This window comes from Crocodylus porosus, unplaced genomic scaffold, assembly GCF_001723895.1.
Source record: "Crocodylus porosus isolate Cpor-Errol unplaced genomic scaffold, CroPor_comp1, whole genome shotgun sequence".
Taxonomy (NCBI): Eukaryota; Metazoa; Chordata; order Crocodylia; family Crocodylidae; genus Crocodylus; species Crocodylus porosus.
This window is the reverse complement of record NW_017728906.1, coordinates 53,779,619-53,790,317: the sequence shown is the minus strand read 5'-3', so window position 1 is coordinate 53,790,317 and position 10,699 is coordinate 53,779,619. Positions and strand designations below refer to the sequence as shown.

Here is a 10,699-nt window from a genome sequence, read left to right as displayed (position 1 = left end):
TTGGGATTACCTTCCTTTGGGCTTGGAGGATCATCTCCTTAAGGAGTGACCACTCTCCTTGGACACCTGGCACGTTCAGAGGGTTCAGATTCAATTTGAGAGATTGAAGAGTCCCCTGATTTGATTCGGATTCGGAGATTCAGCTACCGAATCGGGCCAAGTCTCTGCCAAATCAAATCAGGGACCGATGCTTAACACAGCCCTACTGCAAGAGACAGATGCACACTCGTCTGGACACTCCCCATTGCTCTGACTGGACATCTCACATTTAATACGGTCATAATTACTCTCCATTCCTTTCTCCCCTACCATTTTCATTTCCATGGCTGATTATAGGGTGAAACTGCACCAAACTGCAAGCTAGTACCAGCACCAATCAACATTCATATGGCTCACAGTGTAGGGTGTAACAAGGCCCTTAGGTAATTGTGAAACTCTTACCTTTAGTATAGCCAGGGGTATCTACACAGAACAGAGTAGTATCATGTGAAGATGTCTGTACTAGTTCAGACCCCAGAAGCAGCATAGTTACATTTATATGGTAACCCACCTGGCTGATATACTTTGCTCCTAAGGAAGCTAATTAGCCACGGTGGACTGCTTCTGGTACATTTATAACTAGCTTGACTATCACCAAATGGCCTGTCATCGTGCAATGTAGATATAATGTACGATAGTAGATATGGTTACATATAATGTAGATAAGGTTAGATATAAGCAACAGTATGGAAAAAGAGGAAGAGTAAATGATGGTTGTAGCAGGCTTACCTTTCAGAGTTTGGGTTGAGTCCCAGGTTTGAGATTTTGCTGTTTCTATTGGTGACGCCCATCCACCAATCACAGGGCAGCAAGAGAAATGAAGTCACACCCCTTTACTGAGGGGATGGGGAGAGGAGCTCCTCTGGACCTGTCTGAAGACTGCAACACTCAGGTCCAGAAGACTTCAGAGGTAGAGCCCTGGAGCATATAAAAGAGGCTGCATGCCCAGCACAAGGAAGATGCATCGAGGATGGAGAAGAGAGAAGAGCGGGGCTTAGAAGAGCTGAGAAGAGCTGCTCAGCAGGGCGAAGCAGTAGCCCACGAAGAGCCCCTGAGGACTTCTATCAGTGGGGAGCGGGGGATGGCTCCAGCAGTTAGGCAGTGTAGTGTCTGGACCCTGGGAGCTGTGTGAGGTGGCTCAAGTCTGCAACCTTTGGCGTGCAGCCAGAGACACAGTGCACAGGCCAGTGCATGGAGCAGGGTCTTTGGAGCTGTTGGGCAGTTCAGGTCCCCAACCTCCGCATGAGGCTGGGAGCTCGGTGCAGGAGGTGCTGCACGGAGAGTGAGAGACCCTGGGAGCCGCTTGAGGTGGCTTGGGTGTACAGCTGCTGGCACAGGGCAGCAGCTCAGTGCAGACGATGCTGCACAGAGGGTCTGGGGACAGACTGAGCTCCAGTGCTGCACAAGGCTGTCTGGGCCTCCAACCCCTAGCACAAGGCAAAGCACCCACAACACACAGTGGTGCATGTGACCCTAAGCCAGGCCAGCGGCAGGCGGCAGGAAAGCCCAGTGGGGAACAGAGCTTGGCCTGGAGAACGGGAGGCAACCCTCCAGGACTGCAGAGTAGTAAGTTACCTTGGTGAAAGGGTCCCCACAGGGGAGGGACCCCCAGGGTTGTGAAGGGGCACCATGTGGGCCACTCCTGGGTGATAGTGAGTGGGGACTTAGGAGTTTTTGGGGTCTCCCTCTCCTTTTCTTTCCCCCCACCTCCTTTCCTGTAGTGGTACCTTGGGAGTGGGGTCCCTGCCCTGGAGGGCACCCAGGTAGTCTAAGGATTGCTGGTTATATTTGTAGACTGTGCCTTACAGTTTATGTGAATAAGCTGAAGTAATAGTTTGGCTCTCTCAAGCCAACGTTATAGAGTTATAAGTTTGCCTGATCAATGTCCTTCATTCTGGGTTGTTCCATTGTTCATCTGTATTTCTGAATAATAATTGGGTGTGTGTGTATATATATACACACCCAATTATATATAGGGTTTACTGTGTTGTAAATCTGTGTGTATATATACCTCCTTACCCTTAAATGGTTTTGTTGTAATAATAAATCTGTACATAGTTAAGTAATTGACTGACTGGGCCTGACTCTATAGGTGACAGAGGTGGCCATTGGGCTGTAATGTCTCCCTGCAGCACACTGCCCTGCCAATAATTCCCTCAATTGAAGAGGGGAGTACAAAACTGTGTACACCCAGGCTACATGGTCAAAAGCTTGATGTGTGGAGAAAGGAAGTCAGAGGAGTCAAAAGAGTTCTGGATTATGCAACTGTAAATTTGTTTGTATGGAAATGAAAATGGTAGGGGAGCATGGAATGGAGAGTAGTTACGACCAGATTAAATGTGAGATGTCCAGTCAAAGTAATGGAGAGCAACAGACCAGATGCAGCAGACATTTGTGAGCTGTGAGTGACAAAGATGGTAGAAGCCCTGTGAATAGGTAAGATCACTCATAAATAGGGTACAGGGGGAGAAGCAGAGCGTTTTAAGGACAGAGCCTTGCAAAAGTGATGTCTTCTTTCCCTACATCCCAGTCTCCCTTAAAGGCATGGCATGAAAGCCAAAGGAGAAAATTAAGTCCTCTGGGAAGGTTTCCATCAATTGTGTCTGACAATTTCACTGACTTCATTAAGAGACAAGGAAAGGATTTGCAGCATAGTGATCTCTGGGTTTTTTTTAAAAACAACTCAACATGTCATAACATGTTTCCAGCACTGCTGCAAACCCCCATAAAGCTGAAGAGTCTGTATTAAAAAGCAGATTGGATTAATGTCTGTAATAATAGCTGTGTTTTCGCCTCACGTCCTCCCGTTCCCCTGGCCCATTTCTTTGCTGTCCTTTCCTTCTCTTTTTCCACTATTTTCCTCCTCTCCTGTTGCTCCAATGCCACCACCAGCTTTTCTGTTCAGGGGCAAAAAGTGGCTTATCCCAAACGTTGCTTCTTATCTTTGTAAATAAGCAATTTAAAAAGAGGAGTAACTTTTTGCTTTATTAGCCAGTAGGTGGAGCACATCTACTGTTTTAAGTGCCGGTGGGCTTTTTTTTTTCCTCCTTGTAAAACAATCTGTCATTTCTATTGCAGTGAAGCAGTAGATGCAAGGCAATATAATGCTAAACAAAACAGCTCATCTTGGCTGGACCACAGCATATAATATTGTGACTCGTGTCAGCAATGCAGGGCCAAACATCAGCTGATCTAGCGCAGTGAAATTATTTGAGAAATATCACATTAAGCAGTTTCTAGTTTTATGCAATGTTCTGTTTTGGTTTCTTTTTTCTCCCTTCCTCTTTGTGAAAGAGCCCAGGCCCTAGCAGCTGAGCTTGGCTTTTCTTGCATTTCACAATACCCCTGCCCCCTTATTCTAGTCTCTCTGCAGTTTCATACTAGTGTACCTGCACTGATTTCAGCAGAGCTGCTCCTCATTTCAAATGGTGTTAGGCAGATCAGAGCCAGGTTCCACATAAGTAAAGGACACTCTGCTCTGTGTAGACACTGACATTGAGTTAGTGAGACATTTTGAACATGCGTTGTTACAGTCCTAGCACTTCGTACCCAGCATATGTTGCATGACATTCCTCATGCACTCATCTTTAAACTCGTCACCCTTTCCCCTTGAAGCCTGCAAGCTGTACAGGCTGCCATGAGACAGAACTTGTGAAATCTAGCCCTTTTCCCTGGCACAGGTTTCCCAAGCGTTCTCTCAAGCCAACGCTCCCATTAGCCTCAAACAGCCCCAAAAGGTAAAGGCTCACAAAACAGCCTGTTCCACCAGCAGTGCAGTGCCTCTCACTAACTGAGATTACTTCTTGGGTGCTATTAAAAATGATTTTGTTTTTAGTACAAACTTGTTAAAAACCAACCAGTGCATGTTTAAGAGGACTTTACCTATTTTAAGACACTATGAAGCAGAATAGTGGCATTTACTGCACAGTCTGTCCAATGCTCAAAAGGCCTGTACAGGCATTAACTGATTAAGAATGTGAGCAGGAAAGTGCAAAGTAGGACAAGGAGATCTGGTTTGAACTTCCTGGCCTGGGGTAAGCTGGCCTGCCTCCACTGAGTTCAATAGAGCTGGGCCACTTCATGCCAGACAATAAGCTGGCTCTTTTTGCTTTTCTTTTGATCAGACTGATTTTGCCACTGATTTTCAGTGTCACGTCTACTTCTGGCTCAACTTGCATGCTCCCAGTATTTGCTGGTAAGCTGTTACTCACTCAAGGAGCCCCATTAGCCTCAATAAGAGAGGAGTAAAGCTTTCGCAGGTCTAGTGCTCTGTGATTTCTCAACTGCATTAACAACATGTTGCAACACATTTCCTTTCCCAATGTTTGTGCTTCAAGCCAGTGGGCATGTTGCTATAGATAAGACTGTAACAGACCTTTTTCTCTTGCAAACCTAATAAGTGCAAGAACAGGACATTTTGCCTGCATTTGCACCAATATATCCAAAAATGCTGGCACTTGGATGCGAATGGTCACTCCCCCCCTTTCTGTAATGGCCTAGAGACTGCTAGCTGTCTCTTTGTAGGAAACAACCATTTTTGAGATGGGGGAAATGACTCTCATCCTGCATTTTACTGTGTCTACAATTAGCTTATGAAAACACATTAGGCAGTTAGAGGCTTAGTAATCAACCCATAGGTGCTTAGGAGTCCAGATTTGGAAAACAAAACGTTAGCCCCAGGTGGGAGACAGGGTAAGGACTGCAGTTTATCATAGCTGTGTCAATACTGATATCTAGCAATGACGCACTTCATGGGTTGTGGACTGAGTACGGGTGTACATGCCTAATTTAATACAGCTCCTCTTGTGCTTTGAGAAAATGTGTACCCTCCCCAGGACTATGATGCTGGTATCATCCCTTGGACGAGGACATGAGAGGTATAAGACCCTTTCCATACAGCCTCATCACCTCCACTAAGTGCTGTCAGGAGGCATTCCCCCTTGAGAATGGTGGGGGAATGATGTCTGACTCCTGCATGAGTGCCCTGCATTGGTGCCAGGAGCTGCTTCTGGCCTTTCCGTATTTTATGTTTCATAATTTTACAATATATAAGATGATGCCAGGAAAAATATGGAGACCAATTGCATTCAGTAATGACTGTTGGCCACTGTTGTATCTTTCTGGAGTTTGTTTAATTCCCTACTGGTATTTCTGCAAATCAAAATGGCCTAGTTATTTACATTTGAAAATTGAATGATACACTAGGCCACAATTTCCCTCTCAAATATGTGCTGCTAATGTATTTAGAAATTATCCACATGCTACAGATTGACAAACTAGCAGTGCTTATGTTTGGGTCTTCCCTGCTAGTACCACAGAGAAACAGGGAAGACAAGGAAGGGCACTGGGCCATTTGTACTTACCTCTGCCTTGCAATGATAAAAAAATCATTCATGTTTAATACACCCATTTGATCCTACACACCTTTACCTCACTGTGTTCCAGAGGAAAACAAAAGTCTGGCAAAGGCTTCTACTAATATGTCACTAGGGAAAATTCCTTTTAAACTCCACACCATGGTGAGTACAGCCCTGCGTACAACAGGAAGAACCACTGGGCAAGTTCTTCACCAGTAGACATCCCATATAACCATATTGGCATAACAGAGGTGCAAAGCAGGACAGAATCTTGATCAAGTTACCAGATCGACAGCAAGACTTGCCTGAGAGGAAAGCAGTAACATGGTGTTGACATGCAAATTCATGCTGCAGCATACAGATATTGATTTATTGGTTGCTAAAGGAATTCAAATATACGAGATGATGCAAGAAAAATGTATAAGACACTTGTGGGGTATAGCAGGCCTGGGTGTCTCCAGCAGCCTGTTGCTGTCTGGTCTAGACTTCTTGTCGCTCTCTCTCTCTGGCATACTGCCACCACTCCTGCTACACACTGATGTTAAAGGATTGGTTTGGGAAGTTGCTCTCAACCAGCCAGGAACCACCTTTCTGCCGAAGGTCTCTTTTTTTCCTCTCCCAGGACCAGTCTATGACCCCCCCCCCCCCCCCCGGCTCAAGTCAGGCTTCTGGTCCCTAAACGGTTCATTGGCTCACAGAGATAAGTAAGCTTAATTAGAAGGCTACACCATGCTGCAGTCCTGCCTCTTTCAGTTAATCATCTAGGCAAGGTACAGACAGTCAAAAAGCCCGAGGCTGAATCGATTCAGTCTTTGCAAGTTACTCTAAGCTGCACAGATTAAGTTGAAACAGAAGTGGACAGACATTTACCTTTGATTCAGGAACTGCAGCCACACGCCTGCAGTGGCTCAGGCCAGAGGCCAGAGGGTGCTAGAGCTCTCTGGCCATGTGTTCATTTTGTCTTCCTGCTGCCTGAGGTCTCTGGGATTTTTAGTGCAGAATTACAGCACCAGGACTATGCAGGATTGCTTATTACTTCCTCTTCCTGCTTCCAGGTGCCCCTGGGATTTGTAGTCCACAATTGCAACCAGCAGTACATTTGAGCAGGGGATGGGGTGTTTATTTCATTCCCACTCCCTGGCTCCAGACTTTAGCTGGGGTCTGCCTGGGGGAAACAACCCCCCCCTCCCATAAACTGGGCTGCATTCCCAGCTGGGCTTGTCTCCCCACTCCTTTGTCAGCCAGCCCTCACTACTCTAGCTAGGGAGCAGAGGGGGAGAGCCAACCCTGCTCTCTGAAGCAGACATCACAGCCCAGCCCAGGGCTGGAAAACATGCTAGGATGCTGGGGGACTCGGATTTATCTCCAACCAGGAAGGGGTCTGGGATAGAAGTTTCATAAACTGGTTTGACCCAAATCAGTTAAGTCTGATACTATATTCAACCAGGTTTATCTTAAACAAAGTTTCAGACATTTTTTAACTGGTTTATGTGGATTGTGCTTCTGTTCTGTTACAGGTTTAGACCAGTTTCTGAACATTTAAACCGGTTTATGTATAACTTCTGTCTCTCACCCTATAAGTCAGCTCCTGCAGCCCACTATTTACATCCTGGAAGGTACAGCTCTTTTAGTTCTGTTGCCTGATGCAACCCTCAATCGTAGGGTTCAGGCAGCAACTCTCATGGTCTTTGGGGGCCTGCCTGGGAGCTCTGGGTTTGACAGTGGCTCCTTCTGCATTTTGATGTCTGGCTTACATTCATAGAGGTGCCTTCTTAAAAAGTGCTTCACCCCACTTTGACCTTCCCTCTTCCAGTGACATAGTAGGGGTCCTGCTACAGAAGCCAGAGACAGATCTCCCTGACAGTAGAAAGAGATTGGGGAGAGAAGAATTGCTGAAGGAACAGACAGAAAAGTAGACAGGCAACCTAAAAAAGAACCTAGGTGGAAAAGACTGTCCAGTGAAAAGATGGAGAAGATGAAAGCAGATAGCATAATTTAGCCATCTTCTCTGCTGCTTAGACATCATCATTTAAGGTCTGTGAGCTGGGTCTAAGAAGAGGTTTTCTCCATAAATGTGCCCCTCTGCTGCTGCTACTGCTGTACAAGGCAACATATTTGAGCTGAAGTTGAGAGTCAGCATACATTATCAAGCCCCTATTTCTCTACAAGGCTTTGTTGTTCATTCATTTGTGTGTCAGTGATACGCTTATTGCTGTGGAGAGCTGGGTCCGGAGAGAGATCTTTTGTTTCAGTCTATTATGGTTCCTTGGCAATTGTATCTATTTAAATTATAGCTTATGTTGGCACTCTGCACCAAGGGCATTTTCTCCCATGTGTTTGGCCAAACAAAGTGAGGCCCTATACTCTACTTGATGACATGTCCCATCTCACAATTTTTTTGATCACAGTAGCCAAATCAATTCCAAAATTTCAGGCAAATGCTCTAAAAAACACTGGGCAAGTAACTGTCTGCTTTTGGTGACTATTGGAAAAGTCTTTTGCATGTAAAAAGTTGTTCCTTGTTCTCCCCATGCCTGCCACCTAACACCTATATGGACAGATGCTCAGCCAAGGGGAGAGGTGCGGGGAAGACACATAAGGAGTCTTCCTCCCTTCTAGCATGCAGCTACCCTGTAGCTGGCTCCATGGTGGGAAGAGGAAGAGGGAGTACTAGGAGTTCTCTTGACCCTTCCAAACCAATGGGGTGGGCAGGAAGAAAGAAGGGAGAGAAAGGAGATGGTGACATGGGTAAGTAAAAACTGGGCATTACAGATGGGTCCTGAAATGGGACAGAGGTATATGGGGGATACTTAGAGCCACTGTCATGACAGAAGACAGGGCAGCTGAAAGCCTAGGGGTTGTGATAAAGCACATTTGTGAAGTACACAGTCTACAGAAGGCACAAAGTTGCCTGACCCTCCAGTTACAAGCTTGTCATAACAAATAAGAACATTTTTTAACCTAACACATATGCCCAGCTTTGGAAAATTCAAGAGCTCCACGGCAATAGCCCAAAGTACATGAGTTATAGACAAAGGAGATTGAATAGTTTAAAGCAGGGCACTAAATATTCTGAATGAACGAAAACACTACTTTTGGACTGCTGCGATTCCCGGGAGTGCTTACAATAAATTGTGCGATTAGACAGCTACCAGTTATTTGTGAAAAAAATGTTTTGGAAACCTGAGAGTTATGAATTTTGGCACAGAAATGTGAACATTGAGAATATTAAGTATGATGCTCAGGTTAATTGCTAGTCTCCTTTTTAAAAATAGTTCATTGCTTCAGTATTGTGCTTTAACTACCCAGGCAGACAACAAAAAACAGTAGCCTTTGGCTCAGTGTGACCATCCACTGCTGCCTTTTTCTGGTACTGTCCATTCTCCATACAAATCAAGTCTTCCTCTCCCTCCCAGTTTCCCTGCTTGATGCACCTGTCATGTCTTAATGCTATCAGTGGGGGAATAGAGCCTTGCTGACAGCGGGGAGCACCCCTGAGGAGCAAGACCCCTAAGGCTCCTGGTATGTGACTTCCTACAGCTGCAACACCATTTAGGCCAGGGAAAGACATTACACATACACCGGTTCGGTTTAAGTGAGCAGAAAATGGTTTAACCCTGTAACAGAACAGATGTTCCATGCACATAAACCAGTTTGAAAATGTGTGAAACCGGTTTGAGATAAACCTGGAATGTAGTATCAGACTTAACTGATTTGGCTCAAACCAGTTTATGCAATGTCTGTCCCAGACCCCTTCCTGGTTTAAGTTAAATAGGAGTCTGGCATGTGCCTGAATTTCCTCAGCCCAGAGAGAATGTCTGTCCAGTTTCAAACCAGTTCAGCATAGTCAGGTTAAACTAACCTGCCAAGACTGAATCAATTCAGGCTCAGGCTTTTTGAATCCTTTTTGTTCCTAGCCTTAGTGTTTGTTATCTATTCTCACAGGACTCATTTCCATCAGTGATATCCATTACTCCTTGCCATGTCCTTCCCCACACCAGCATTTTCCTAAACCATTTTTTGTCCTTTAAATAAGTCCCTGACTAGTCCCAACCTTCCTTTGGGTCTAACTGGTCTTTCTCTAAGCCTTGTTGCTGTGTCAGCTGTTTTGATCTGGCAGGAGCTGTGTTCTCCCTACAATGCTGCAGCACATCTTCCCCTTCCTGCTGAGGGACTTCCCTTAGATCCCTGGGGGGGGGGGAAGTGAAGGGGCTTCCCAGCCCATTTTATCCCTCCTACAGAGAGCCTTTCCCCTTCTTTCTTGTATTGGGGACCACAGGAAAATGTGACAATTAGGAGAACAGTCACTTTACAGACTAAGAAACAAAATCCCATCCAGGCAAACACTGGGTTCTCTCCACTTCCACGGCTTAGCACCTCTCAGGATTGGGTCCACTTGGTCCAGTCAGTTTGCAACCTAAAGTGTAGATCTCGCAATTTGATCCTGCACCACTTCCCTACTTGACTCCCTATAGCCTGCCCGACATGCTAGCTAGTGGAGTTACTCTAGCACCACAGGGTTACACATCTATACCAGTGTGACAGGACCCATTCAAAAGGATGGTTCAGATGGCCCAACTGTGGGCTGTTCCTGCATTCTCTGGTCCTCTTATGATGATCTGCCCTTATCTCCCCCACACCCCCTGATATAAACTTAATACCGAGGGAGGTTGCCCTACCATCTTAGGTGGGGGGTCTCATGGTACAATCCTCAGACTAGTCTCAGCCCTCAGCTCTTTTCCCATGCCCTCTCCCCATCACTAGTCCGACCCCTGCATAGCTATACTTAGGGATCTTACTCCTTTCACTTGGCTTCTTGGTCCTACTAGCTCTTGTTCACTTGGGCCCCTAGCCCTGTTTCTGCTTCTGCTGTCTCAGTCTCTGCTCATTCAAACCTTGGCCCTTGCCCTGGCTTCTGCCTCTCAGCTTCCACTCTCCCTTTTCAAGCTCCTGGCCCTTGTAGGATTAAAACTGCAGTGTGCTCCAGGGCACTCCACTGCATCGCCTCCAGACTGCCCCTGATAGCCATGCCCAAACCTCTGCTATCTATAAACAGATTCTTAAAAGCAACATAAACCCACTGGGTTAACAGAAACAAGTATTAACCAAGACCTTTAACCCATCTGGGTCCACTCATGGACAGGGAGATGCTCTCCTGCCTCTACTAGCAGCTCGTCCTCTCCTTGTAGACCTCAGCTACCTGCATTCTGCAGGAGAGCTCCTGTCCCTTAAACATTCAGGGCCATAGTAGCCAGTTTCCCCTGAAAGCAAGCCTATATAACCAGCCAGCCTCACCCCTGCCT

The 10,699-nt window shown here is 46.1% G+C and overlaps 1 long non-coding RNA gene across 1 annotated transcript in view; it reads right to left on the bottom strand.

The window, feature by feature from the left end:
- The window catches only part of LOC109305940, a 4,964-nt gene extending 4,763 nt beyond the window's left edge, over positions 1-201 (bottom strand). The window contains exon 1 of the long non-coding RNA XR_002099774.1: positions 65-201. This is a non-coding gene — a long non-coding RNA (uncharacterized LOC109305940). The remainder of the gene's footprint in view (positions 1-64) is intronic.
- Positions 202-10,699: the final 10,498 nt, after the last annotated feature.